We start from the raw sequence: 14055 nt of genomic DNA, 5'->3' as shown, positions 1-14055 counted from the left end.
GACATGGCGGGCTGCAGGTCCCGAGCCGTGCCCCGCAGGAAGGCAGCTAAGACCCGGTGAGAAATCGAGAGCAGCGCTGGTGGGCTGGCACTGCTGGGGGACCCAGTACACCCTCCGCAGCCGCTGGCCCGGGTGCTAAGCCCCTCACTGCCCGGGGCGGGCAGGGCCGGCCGGCTGCTCCAAGTGCGGGGCCCTCCAAGCCCACGCCCACCCGGAACTCCAGCTGGCCCGCAAGCGCCGCGCGCAGCCCCGGTTCCGGCTCGCGCCTCTCTCTCCACACCTCCCTGCAAGCTGAGGGAGTTGGCTCTGGCCTTGGCCAGCCCAGAAAGGGGAACCCACAGTGCAGTGGTGGGCTGAAGGGCTCCTCAAGTGCTGCCAAAGTGGGAGCCCAGGCAGAGGAGGCGCCAAGAGTGAACGAGGGCTGTGAGGACTGCCAGCACGCTGTCACCTCTCAATGATACGCTTATGAAATTTTGAAACCATTGAAGAATTTTAATCTGGGAAAGCTGTTATTATATAACCCTGCATATGAGGGATAAGACAGTGTAATTTCTGAGTCTGATTCCTGCATGTAAACTCCTTTGATTGTAAAGATACTAAATGAAGGCAATAAAAAAAAAAACTTCCATGTTTTTCTTCATTTTTGGCTTGTTGAAGACCGCCCTGTTACCATGAAGGAAGAAAACCATGGCGTCAATGCTACATCAGATATTTGATGATAGTTCTAGTTCTATGTTTTCCTAGCACTTTGGGAGGCCGAGGCGAGTGATCACTTGAAGTCAGGAGTTCGAGACCAGCCTGGCCAACATGGCGAAACCCCGTCTCTACTAAAAAATACAAAAATTAGCTGGGCCCGGTGGCAGGCACCTGTAATCCCAGCTACTTGGGAGGCTGAGGCAGGAGAATCATTTGAACCTGGGAGGTGGAGGTTGCACTCCAGCCTGGGAGACAGAGCAAGTCTCTGTCTAAAACAAACAAACAAACAAAAACAAAACAAAACAAAAAACAGTGCAGTAGACCTGTGGCCCAGTCTGGCAGCAGTCTGCTAGATGGCTGAAATTGATTTGGTGACCATCTGATGTTAGAGCTCATTGAATATTCACTGAATATTACAACTGAATGGAGGACCTCTGACACTACCTTGCCCAGGAGGTGAAACGACTTGCCCAATGACCCCCAGAAAGTTATTGGTAGAGAAAGAAGCCACTCATTTGCATAAGGCAGGAGGATGGGGCCAGTAGTGGGTATTTCAGTAACCCCGAGCGCCAACTCAAGTTGCTATCTAACCTCATGTTGTTCCCAGTAATCCCCCACTACTGCCTCGGGTGTTCTCTTCCTGCTCATCATACCCCTTCCTGCCCATCATACCCCTTCCTGCCATCCCCCCCAAGAGCCTACGGGGCAGCTGTGCCAAACGGGATCACTCTACTTTTGATGCTTGGGCCCCGATATGTTCAAATATGCCTTTTCCTTATATTCTTAGCATAGCTGAAGGAACGCTGGTGGGGAGGTGGATAATGAGGTTTAATTAAAAGCATGGGAGGTGAGGACACCCTTGCCTCTTTCCTGACTGACTTTAGAAATAGCAGTCCTCTGGGAAGTCACCCATCTCACACTAACCTGGCGAGACTGACATTCAATCCAGACACAAACTAACGGCAGCTACGGGGGTGGATTGGGCGGGCATTTTTAATAATTATGATTTTCACGCAGACAATCAGCCACTTTCTCTCTTCCTCCCTCTTCCCACGCTGATCCTGAGCTCTTTGACCGCAGATTTCCTTCGCGTTCCACTAGAGGGCGCTGGAGCCCATGTTACCGCGCTCTCGGCTGGGAGGCGGCGTCCAGGGACAGAAGGAAAAACGATGGGGTGTGTGCCGGATGAAGGCACCAGCCCTGACAGCTCCAGGCCCAGGTCCTCCGTGTGCGCCCCGAAATGCAGTGACTCCTAGGGCTGGAAGGAAAGACATAAAGCCCACCTGGGCATCATCTCTGAGAGAGACACTGGCCAGCGTGGAGGGTGCCCTGCGGGGAGTGGCTGTGTGAGAACCAGGCTGCATGAGCCCTGCTCAGGGACTCAGGACCCTTTTCCTGGGGAAAAGAGGATTCGAGGGCTATGGGAGCCCGCCCTGCTTTTCTGAAGGGCTTTGGTTTGGAAGAGGAAACAGGCTTATTTTATTATATGTGGCTCTAGCAGCAGAACTAGACATATATAATATTTATATATATATTCGATTCGATAATTTGAATAAAGATCTCAGCATTGTGCCTAGCATTTTTTTGAGAGCTCAATTTAAAAAATATCATACTAGCTAACCTTGAACTCTGCTTCTGTGAAAGGTGCTGTGCCATCTCCCATTCATTATCTCTAAGCCCCCGAACAGTCCTGAGGTAAGTGTTCCTCCTCTTATTTCACAAATGAGGCAAGTAGGGTTGAGAGAGGGTGAGAGTTTTGCCCAAGGTCTTAAGGCTGTGAAGTTGCGCGGCTGAAATCCTAAGCCAGGTCTGTTTGCCTTCAGAGCTGCACCTCTGCCAGGACACCATGCTGCCTGCCTGTGTCAATGCGGGGTCTTCACCCAGAGGCCCCCTGGGTCTGGTGAGCTGTTGGCGGGTTTATCTATCACACACAATGACGCAGGGGCACATATGTTGTTCTGGCAAAGGCACGGCACATTTTCTAATGTCGGTGGAAGCAGTGGATGAATAATACAGGGAAAGGGATCAACAGAAGGGGCAAGAGGAGGCCAGAGCGGCATCAATTCCCCTGCCCCCAACAGGGGCAGCAGAAGGTGCAGCTGGCGGGGGCCCTGGAGTGGAGCTGCCAGCCCAATCATCTTGCCGCTGGATTTTGCACAGCTTTCCTTCTCCATTCTTTCTCGTTTTTGACACTTGTGATTATTACCAATCCTGGTGGCGCTGACGCACGGGAGTGCAATGGTTACCATGGCATGCTTAATAGCGAGAGCAGATGTTTGGCAGGCTAACTCCATGCATTCTAAATACACAAGGCGAAAGTCGGTGGAGGGCGTAATTGATTTGCTGACTGCAGTGGGAAGCCAGCCCATGCTTGCACTGGGCCAGGGCGCCTTACCACATACTCTCTTTAACATGGCACACAGTCTCATCATGAGCTGACCCCGTGTAGGCCCCCTGGCCTCACATGTTATCAGTTCCCACCTGCTCTCTCCTCTTCCGCTGTGCTTAACACCTGCAGCCCTCACAAACAAGGGATGTATGGTCTGACTCCAGTCTGAGCCTTCCCACAAGCTGTTCCCTCTACTTAGTACCCCGTGTCCTTCACTGTGTGGACAACACCCACATGTCCCTCAGTTCTCGGCTTGGACATCACTCTGTAACATGTCTCTGTTAAGTCTGAGTTGGAAGGACCACTCTGCCTAACCTTTCATAGAACTTACTGCTGTGCTGTAATTGCTTGTTTAGTTGTTTATCTTCCCAACAGAGTGCAAGTTTCTTGAGTTCAGGAACCATGATATTTACAAGGATAATCTTGACTTTAATTTACATGGAAAATTACATAAAATCAGACTTCCATTCTTTACCCTTAGTGTCACATTTCTTGCAAAACACTTCATAGCTGGTCCTCCCTCCAAACAGGATTATTATGATCTGCATACAAAGTACACTTTTCTACCCCTGAGCCTCTGTTTGTGGCATTGCCCCATCTAGAAACCTGCTCTTCTTCCCTCATTCAGGTCTACCTTTTCAAATCCGGTTCATCTATCAAGATACCTGTCAACTGCCAAATAATCGTATTTGATATACCCTTCCCCAAGCATATGAGGTCACTTCTCAACCATAAACTGCCTCCTTAACACCCCCACTCCCACTGCACACTTGCCCCCACAGCATGCTGTTTGCATCTCTTTCAGGACCCCTGACTTTGCAAGATGCAGCCACTTCCTGGTTATGTGTAACTTTGTCCAAGTTAAATGACCCCTCTCAGCTTCAGTTCTTCCTTTAGTGAAATGGGGATAATCACACCTCCTCCATGGGGTGACTATGTGGATTAACTGAGCTATTGAAGAAAAAACATGTAGCTCAGTGCATGGAACACAGTAAGAACCCATTAAATAGTTGCTATGATTAAGTCACTATTTATATATTTGCCCAGTGTTGCCCATGAGATGTCCCTCCTTGGGTTGGATGCCATAATACCTCTATATCCAGCAGCATGACCCAAGTGCCTGGCTCCTATTGTATCCAACTGAGCAGGTGGAGGAAACTTACTTCACCCTGTTGTGCTCATTTCCTTGTCTGTAAATTGGGGATACTAGATAACTGGGAGCATTAAGTATTGAAGTACCTTTTAAATGATAACGCTCCAAAACAAGTCGAGCTGACTTAAAAGGACTAGTTTAAGAGGAAACACACAGAGAAGAAGTATATCCAATTTCCACTTCACTTTAAAGATTCTGGAGCTGAGGCTAGTTGGCCATTGATTATTGCCCCGGAAACAAAAGTGAATTTGTATACACCTTACCCAAGAGTTCCAAACCAAGAAAAGAAAGGGGCAGAGAAGGGAGAAAAGTGTGTGTGCATGTGTGTGTGTGAGTGTCTCTCTCTCTCTCTCTCTCTCTGTATGTAATTTTGGGGTGGGAAGGGAAAAAAAGACATTTTGGCTTTGACATTATTTTCCAAGAGTCACAACTAAGAGTAAATAAACCATCAGTTTTGTCATTGTGACCAAGATATCAAGTTACTAAAGAGGAGTGAAAAAATGGACATCGAATGGTTTAATGTAAGGTATTGACAAGAGTGAACATTTGTGAAGGTCACAGAGCTGAAACCCACCTGGTTGGAGATGGTTAGATTGAGGAGTCCCTATCATTTTAGTTATACTTACGTATTTGTAGCCTTTCCTTGTGTCTTGATGAAAATCCCCAAATTTTTGAAAACTCTGTTTAAAAAGAAATAACTATGGCTTGCATTTCTCAAATTATGAAGTGCATTTCTTTTCTTTTTTGTTTTTTGAGAGATTGGATTTCACTATGTTGCCAAGCTGCAGTGCAGTGGCTATCCACAGGCACAATCCCACTACTGGTCAGCACTGGGGTTTTGGCCTGCTTTGTTTCCAAACTGCACCGGTTCACCCCTCCTTAGGCAATCTAGTAATCCCTGGTTTCTAGAAGGTCATCACATTGATGCTGAACTTAGTGGGGGCACCCTATGAGCATAGCTTACTGCAGCCTGAAACTCCTGGACTCAAGCAATCCTTCAGTCTCATCCTCCAGAATAGCTGGTACTACAGGCATGTGCCACCATGCCTGGCTAATTTTTGTTGTTGTTGTTTTAGAAATGGGGATCTTGCAATGTGATCCAGGCTTGTCTCCAACTCCTGGCCTTAAGTGATCCTCCCATCTCAGCCTCCCGAGTAGCTGGGACTACAGGCACGTGCCACCATATGTAAAAGTGAATTCCTTATATCACATTTTCAGCAGTTATAATTTGCACCTCTTTTGGGAATTTGCAGGGAAAAAATAACCCCCACCACCAACCTCACGCTCCCTTGATGCTCATGTCTGCGAACCTCAGATATTTTCTAGCTGGTGTGGGCTGGAGCCAGCTGCTTCCCACTCCCTCCCTTCAGTTACAGCTATGTGGAGCTGTGAATGAAGCCTCTTGGCGACTGCTCCTTCATACTTAAGGACTTCCCTGCACCCAGCATGGGCAGCAGCTTCACACGGCTCTGTGGTGTGGAGAGCTGCATTCTACATACAGATTTGTCAGTAATTTGTGACACTGGGACATCTCATCTCACTTCTGGTCCTTGGGCTTCTCATCTGGGGAATGTCAGAGTTGGACTCCATTGTTTCCTGTCTATTCATGTAATTTTTCCTCTTTAGTCTGCTGATATGGTGAATTACATTGATTGGCTTTAGGATGTTGAATCAACCTTGTATTTCCAGGAGAGGCCCCACTTGGTATTATGTATCTTACGAATTGTTGGATTTGATTTGCTGGTATTGTGTGAAGGATTTGGGGTCTATATTCACGAGGGCTGTTGGTGTGTAGATTTCTTCACATTGTCTTTGGTTTTGGTATCTGGGTAAAACATGAGTTGGGCTGTGCTCCTTCTTCCTCTTCTATATTCTGGAAGGGTTCGTGTGGAATTGGTGTTATTTCTTCCTTAAATATTGGTAGAATTTGCCAGTACATTGCATCCTTTTGAAGGTTTTTCACGTTCTAGGCAGCCCTGGATGACCCAGAGTCCTTCGTGATGACTGCAGGTCTTTATTGGGTAAGGATTGGAGGGGTGTCCCACCTCAGACCCTTTAAAAGCTCCCTGTGAATAGGGGAATAGAGGATCCCTTTTTCTCCAAACCACACATGAAACACTCCTCCTCTCTGATTATTTCTAGTGTTATCTCTCCAATCTGCAGGTCACCGTTTTCCCAGTGTGACTTTGAGTCCCTAGGAGACATTGAGGTATGGTGAACTTTGGAGTCAGCAAGAGCCAAACCAAAATCCTTGGCCCTAGCATCTATCAGTTGTTTGGCTTTGGGCCACATTCTTGAACCTTTCAGAGCCTCAGTTCCTGCATTATTACTGGGCATGATGAATTTTAGCTCACAAGGCTGTCGTAAAGATGAAATGAGATAATACTCGTAAAACGTCTGGTGTGGTAGGTTTTGAATGAATGTTGGCCTTCTTTCTGAGGAAATAGAGACAGTCCACTTTACTCAAGCTATCGCGCTCATCTCAGTCAAAAGCCTGTTCGCCCACTTCTGAATCTGGGATAGAGTTTTCTGGAGGGAGTCACATATGCAAAGACAGAATTTATTTATTTATTTATTTTTGCCATCTGTTCAAGAAGACGAATGAGTTTACCTTGAAAACAGCCACATTACAAAGTGATTGGTGGATGGGAATAATTTGTTATAACGCTCCAATTCCGCAGCTTCTTTGCAGGTGGAGAGGATGCTCTCCTCAGTTCCTGGGGCTCCAGAGCGTCGCTTCCTACTGGGAACTGGAGAACAGGCAGCTCTTCCCATTCTAACTAGAGCCTAGAAAGATGGTTCCTTTTGATTGAAAAAAAAAAAGTCATGAGTCAGCTGCTTAGGAAAATGCTTCGCTGATGATATTAGTACATAGAAGCAATTTCATCTGTCTGGGAAGCGCATTTTCAGGAGGCAAGATTGGCAGAGCAGAAAGGACGGGAGTAACGAAGCCGGCACAGGGGCTGAACGTGCTGTTTCAGTTCTGGGCAGCAGAGGGCGATGTTGCCTCCTAATACTAAAATAGGATTTGGCAGGAAGGTGAGCGTGGCAGAATTTGGGAGAAGAAACTTGCCTTCTTACTAGCCATTGTAGAGTTCCACATTTACTTTAAAAATGCCTTTGGTTGGCTTTTTGGCTTTAGTAGGAAGAACAAGGACAAAGGATGGTTAGTTACAATAACAGCTAATACTCTGCATAAAACTTCGTACGAGCCTGGCATTGTTCTATATGCATTTTAGGTATACTAACTCACTAAATTCTCACAATATTAGCACGAAGCAGGTAATGATATTACTGTGACCAGTTTAGATATGAGGAAATAGGCACAGCATGGTTAAGTGACTTCCCCAGGGTCACAGAGCTAGTAATTGGCAGAGCCAGGATTTGAACTCAGGCTGTGTGGTTCCAAAGTCTGTACTTTTAAGCATTAGTAACAACTTGCATTGCACTTTTAGTCCCATTTGATCTTCCAAACAGTTTTATGAGGTAAGTACATTCATGACCCTTTTCTTTTTTTAAAGGAGAGAGAGATACAGAGATAGAAATATATATATATAATAGATAGACCAATAGATGAATAGATAGGTAGAGATAGAATGAACTTTGCTAACTTTGCACCTGAAGTGTTCTAAAGACATTTCAGTGCCAACGTTCTAGGGCTCTATGCCTTATATTACCGGCCAATAACACAGAGAAAGTGTCAGAGAGAGGGTACACAGTTCCAAGCCTTCTGACATCAAGTCTAGTGCTTTTTACTACTATACTATTTTATGGACACCTCCCTCCACTGTTCCTGATTTTGTGGGGTGAGGGGTCAAGAGATGTGGAGGCTTGGTCTCTGCACTACAGACGCCCTGGGCTATCCTGCCTTCCCCCTTCTTTAGCCTTAGCCACAGGATCCAGAAACATGGGATGCAATTGTAGCTCTCTCACTTGGTAGCCAGATGGCCTTGACCTTGGGCCTCTCTAATCCATCTGGGGAAGTGTGCTTTTAGGAGGGATGTTTGAAAGAAGGTAAGTTCTCATTCTTCTAAAGTTTATTTTCAGTAAAACAGATTGGGGTCATATAACATCAAAGGTCTCTTTTAGGGCTAATACTCTATGAAAACACAAGTTTGGTATGCCTGAAAATCTGTTATTAAATCTTGATCTGATTTCCAGGGACCTCACTCAACCCAAAGGAATGACTCGTATTCTCAACCTCAGCACTATTGACATTTTGGATTGGGTAATTCCGTGTTGTGAGGGGCTGTCCTGGATATTGCAGGATGTTTTGAATCATCCCTGGCCTCTACTCACTAAGTGTCAGTGGCACAACCTCCTTGATGTTTGACAAACAGCTGGGATATACCTGAATTATGGGAATCCACAAACTGTGGTAGACCAGGAGGACAGATGCTTTGGGTGAATGATGATGGTGGTGATGATAATAATAAGTAAAATTTTTCCCCACTGGCTATTATGTCCTAGGCCCTATTCTAAGGGTCCAAATGTATTCTCATTTCATCTTCATAACTACTCTACCAATTTGGCATTGTTAACTGCATTCTAAAGAAGAAATTGAGATTTAGCAAGATGATCAAGGTCATACAAAGTTCATAAGAAATGATCTGAGACTCTATTCCCAGGCATTCTCTCATCAATGCTCACACGCTGCTTTCTTCAAGGTGGTCTATACAGCAAGACTCAACATGGAGATCACAGGCTGGCATTGGTCCATGGACTATTTGCTTAGTCTGTGATGAAGTAAATCAATTACATCACTAAGTACACCATTAAGTTCCGCTACTATTTTTTTGTTGCCAGACTTTCTCAATGAAGGAAGCATTGCCTAGATTTACACTCTGACACAAGCTCCTTATTTTCTTGCAGGCAGGGACAGAAATAAAAGTGTTACCTAATATTTGCATGAAATGTTATCATTGACAAACTATACTACTCTCTGTAGTCCTACATGCTTCCTGTAGGTGTGCCTTTCTAGACCTTGTGAGGTACAGAAGAGGCAACATAATGTGAACTATTTCTTTCCAGTTGTGGAAACCAAAGCCCAGACAGTTAAGTGGTTTGCCCTTGCTGTTAAGACAATAAGCTGAGGATCCTAGAATATGAGTTCAAGTTTCCCAATTCATAGTCCACTGCTTTTTCTAAGATGAGACTCTATCTATATTCTGATTATCAGGAAGTGACTCTCTTCCTTTGTCTAGCTCCACATCACATAAAGATCTGAAATAAATTGCTCTTATTTTGTGGGATCATCTATTATATTACATGGTTACCAAAAAAAACATAATCACAATTCTATGGCCAATATACTTTCCATTCTTAAAGCACGAGGCTCTTTTGAATCTCTTGTGTTGTGGACTGAGCCTGGGTTTTGCGATCAGCCCTAGCTCCCTTATTTGCAAATTATGAGACCTTAGGCAGATTTTTAAGCCCCTCTCATCCTTACTTCTTTCATGTGTCAGATAGACATAATCACATATACCTGTTGTGTTGTTGCAGTTATGAAATGATGTATGCATGGTGTATATGGTGCCTGGAAGAATGTCAAACTCATCGTGGGAGCTAAGACAACACAACACTTCTCTTCTTTCTTCTGTCATGTACTTTTCGATTGTTTTCCGGATCCTTAAAACTGTCTCATAACACAGTAACTGATAACAGTGGAAACTAATCTTTATCACTAACGCGCAATCCATCTGGGAGAAAGCCATTTCTTCTTAAATCAGGACCAATCAACAGGGCCTCATGACCCAGCTCTGTCCTGCCATGAGCTTGTAGGAACAGATGGAAAATGGGCTGGGCAGATGGAAAAACTCCATTTTCCAACAGGAATTATTTATTTGTGAAGTTGGAACCACTTGGAATGAATATTTTGAATTAGGGGGATGAAATATTGTAAGATTCACAACAGGGCCATGAAATTAACTAATGCACTGCGAATACCAGCGTCACTGTGAGGCAGGGAGTAGGAATAATAATAGGGCTTTTAAAAAATGGTCCAAACGCATAAATTATTTACTGGTGTGTGTTAATGACTCCCTTGAAGCTGTTCTCCTGATGGCATTATCCCACATGCCCTTCCTAAGAAAGGCACATCTCACTGAAAGTTCCTTTGTCTTTATGATCAGATTATTACAGAACATGAACATTATAAAGTACACAGCTACCATTATGAGATCTGTTCAGTGTTAGACATTGTGTGTAAGGCTTTCTATATGTTGTATCCAACCCTTATAATGCTCCTGCAGAAGAGCTCCTGCAAGGGCCTATACTTTACAGATGAAGAGATTGAAATTCAATATGATTAAATGTTTTAACCAATTTACACAAGTGGTGTGTAGTAGGTTTTCCTGCTTTCACTTTTGAGTCTCTGACCTATCTCCTCAAATGGCCCCCAAGTAATCAAAACATTCATCTGACTACATCACACTCCTTTGCCCCCTGTTTTGAATCTTAGAAGAGCATCAAGGGTCTTTAAGATCTGCTCCTATTTTCTCTGGTTTTGCCTCCTTCACTTTCACCTGGCGTCTCATGTGTGTAGGTAACCATAGTTTACAATTGTCAGAACAGAGAGCAAACTCATGTCTCAGAGTCACTCTTATCTTGCTCGTTCTACCTAGAAAATTCATCCCTGCCACCCAAATACCCCGCCCGATCCCCACCCTGGCCAATTGCTTTTTCTTTCCCAGGACTCTGCTTAGTCCTAAATACTCCAGGAAGCCTTCCCTGACAACAGCTGCCTTTCTCTTACTGTGCTGAGCCATGTGCCTCTCTGCTGTGTCTAAGCACTCCTGGTTTTCCTCACACACAACACTTGCACACCATCATACTCAACAGCGTTAGTGTCTGCCTTCTCTCATAGATTGTGATGTTGCCTTACTCATCCACGTGTGCCCAGTACCCAGCACAGCACCGAGCAGAGTGACGGGTTTGTGTGTGTTGAACTGACAAATGGATGGATGGATAAGAATGACAAATGCTTTGTTCTAAAGTGTCCGTGTGGTATGTCTGCAGTATCTGTGATGGCCTCGTGTCAACGAACAGCTAAGCTATCTATATAGGGATAAGTAACAATGCCTCATCAGGATCCCAGAGACAGCTGAGGGAATTCAAGGTGTTGGCTGATTGGCATTCTCAGGATGAGAGAGATTGAGGCATTAGAAAGGTAGATGAAAATGGACATGTATTTTCTGATCCCCTAAGTACTAGGGAGAAAAGCTACCAACAGACCAATTCCAGGTAAGCGTCAGTATTGGAAGGAAGTCTAGTGGTGTTTGGATAGGAACATTAGCAAGGAAGTCTGGACATATCTTTGGAAATCCACTCAAACTATTCACTGAGGCCTAACACACAGTAGGTGCTCAGTAAATGCTTGTTGAATAAAAAAAGACAGAAATAGGCAGGGCTGAGCTCCTCTTTTCCTTCCTGAGACGGAGAGGCCCACAGTAACTAGAAGCTCCAGAACGAAGCTACACCCAGGCCATTACATGTTCCTCCAGGTGGCCCAGGGTGGGGGTCATCACAGGCCTTGGGGCTGGGAAGATCTGTGATTAAGCCATGGCTATACCACTCTTTTGCCAAGCCTCACCTCTTCATTCATAAAGTAGAAAGAATTCCCACCTCTCGGGGCTGTCACGAGTATTAGATTAGACCACAGAACCTGGCCCACAGCGTGTGTTCAATATTCAGAGTCCCCTTCCCCTTGCCTTAGGTTCAGTGAACCTTGGCACAAGGCAGCAGGAAACAAATCCTAAGCTGCACTGAGTGGGAACAAAGTTTCTTGCACCCTCTGCCAACCTGGCTGTTGGAACAGGGCAAACCTGCTGCTGGAAGCTGGATAATAAGACAGGACGCAGTAGGACTGGCAGGTCTAGCAAATAATGGGCAACAAGAGCTGTGCAGAAGGAAGGCAGGTCTTCACTTCCATCTCCAGTTCCTCCTGTAGCTTTAGCAAAGTCACAGAACTTCTCTGAGTCTCAGCATCCTCATCTGCAGATGGTCACCATTCTTCTTTTGTTCCTCTTCACCCCTGGCTGTTCTGTGTTGTTCTGAGGATAAAGGGCATGCTTGGAAACATGCCCTAGATAACGCATAGGTCATCACAGTTGACCTGGTCAGAAATTCATCCCTCCGGGAGGTAGGAGGAATAATGAGTGGGAGTTTAAAGAGCCTGAGATCCAGCTTACACTCTGAGTTTTGGAGGAGCATCTAACCCAAATGCTCCTTCAAAAGTCAGAGTGTAAGTTGGATCTCAGGCTCTGGAAACTCCCATTGTGCACTGTACTTTGTTTGATGTATGGCAGATAAATGGCAGGGGTTTATTTAGACAGGGCCTTCCAGACTGCAAATCAGCTGGAGAAGATGTTTATGTGGTTACTAGTGTGATTATGGATATAAAAGAGCAGAGACCATGAATTTAGCCTAGGTGTAGTGGTACCTTCTCCCTCCTCTTCTGCCATTGGATTCATGAGGCCAAGACCTGGCAAATTCTCAGATCCTTCACAATCCATCTTGAAAGGGACCACTATTTCCCATCGTGAACAGATTTTCATCCATCCTGAGTCCTTCTCAGGAAGTTACCAACCTTATAGAGTAGCCTACTTCATTGTTCATCAGCTCTGATTGTTAGTGTGTTTTTTCAGATTAATTCAAAATCAATCTCTCTATAACTTCTTCCATTCCTACCTCCACTCCTGGCACCTAAAGAGTGGAATACCTTTCCTACCTGCTTTTCTTTTCCTTTAGTCTCTCTCCCACATGCTGAATTTAAGGGCTTGTGGTGCCATGGCTGAGTAAGGAGTAGAAAGTGTTGTTAAGTAAGGTCAGCCCTGGTGGGAAGAGACGATATGATTTAATTGGGATGGGCTGTTTTTTCGGAGGTTCACACATATGAAGTTCAAAGAGGAAGGTGTAGGTCAGGGTTTGAGATATGGAAAGTTTTATACAACAGGGTACCTTTGATCTAGTTCTTGCAGAATAAAAAGGAATTTAACAGTTAAAAGTAAGAGAAAAGGTATTGCAAGAAGAGAAAATTGCGTGTGCAAAGGCAAAAAGTCAGGAACATGCATAATGTCTTTAGGAAGCAAAGAGTTGTCCATGTGGCTGAAATAAAGATGAGAAAACAGTGGCAGATGAGGCAGGAGGGATGGGCAGTGGTGAGTCAAAGGATGCAATGAGCTGCTTGTTTCTAGCAAGATGTTAGCCAAGCTGCAGTTGGTCTTATTTGGTGAGTGATGGCAGCCATGCAATTAGTATACAGTTTATTTAACAATATTGATTTGATATTCCATATAGGCTATGCCCTACTTGAGGCCCTGACACTTTGGGAGCACAGGGCCTGGGACATAGTGAATGCTTTAAATATGCTTGCTGAATCAGTAAGTGTGGTAGGTGACTTAAAAGACTTAAGGTGTTGAAACTTCACCTAGGAAAGCATTTTCTATAGTGTCTTGCATAGAACACTAGTTCTGAGAACTGCCAAAATGTTATATTTGAAAATAAAAACTACTTTGGTCAAATGAACTTGGATTAAACAAGAAGAAGATGACTTTTTGTTTGGTTTTGTTTTCATTGTGTTAGTCCTTGGGCATTGAGACTTACCAAGGAGGAAGGGATATAGGCTATGGTGTTTCCCAAACTTGAACATTGAACACCTGTCTGGAAGAGCATCACCTGGTTTTAATATTCCAGGGAACACACTCTGAGAGACAGCTATAGGTATCTGAAAGTAAATAAAGAAGCAGAATTGTTTTTGTCATTAAGAGCATGGTGGAAAGACAAAGAGTGGAGAAGGTCCTGCTGCTTCTTAAAATAT

Source organism: Pan troglodytes, chromosome 1, assembly GCF_028858775.2.
Source record: "Pan troglodytes isolate AG18354 chromosome 1, NHGRI_mPanTro3-v2.0_pri, whole genome shotgun sequence".
Taxonomy (NCBI): domain Eukaryota; kingdom Metazoa; phylum Chordata; class Mammalia; order Primates; family Hominidae; genus Pan; species Pan troglodytes.
The sequence above is the reverse complement of the archived record's forward strand: the minus strand, read 5'-3'. Positions refer to the sequence as shown.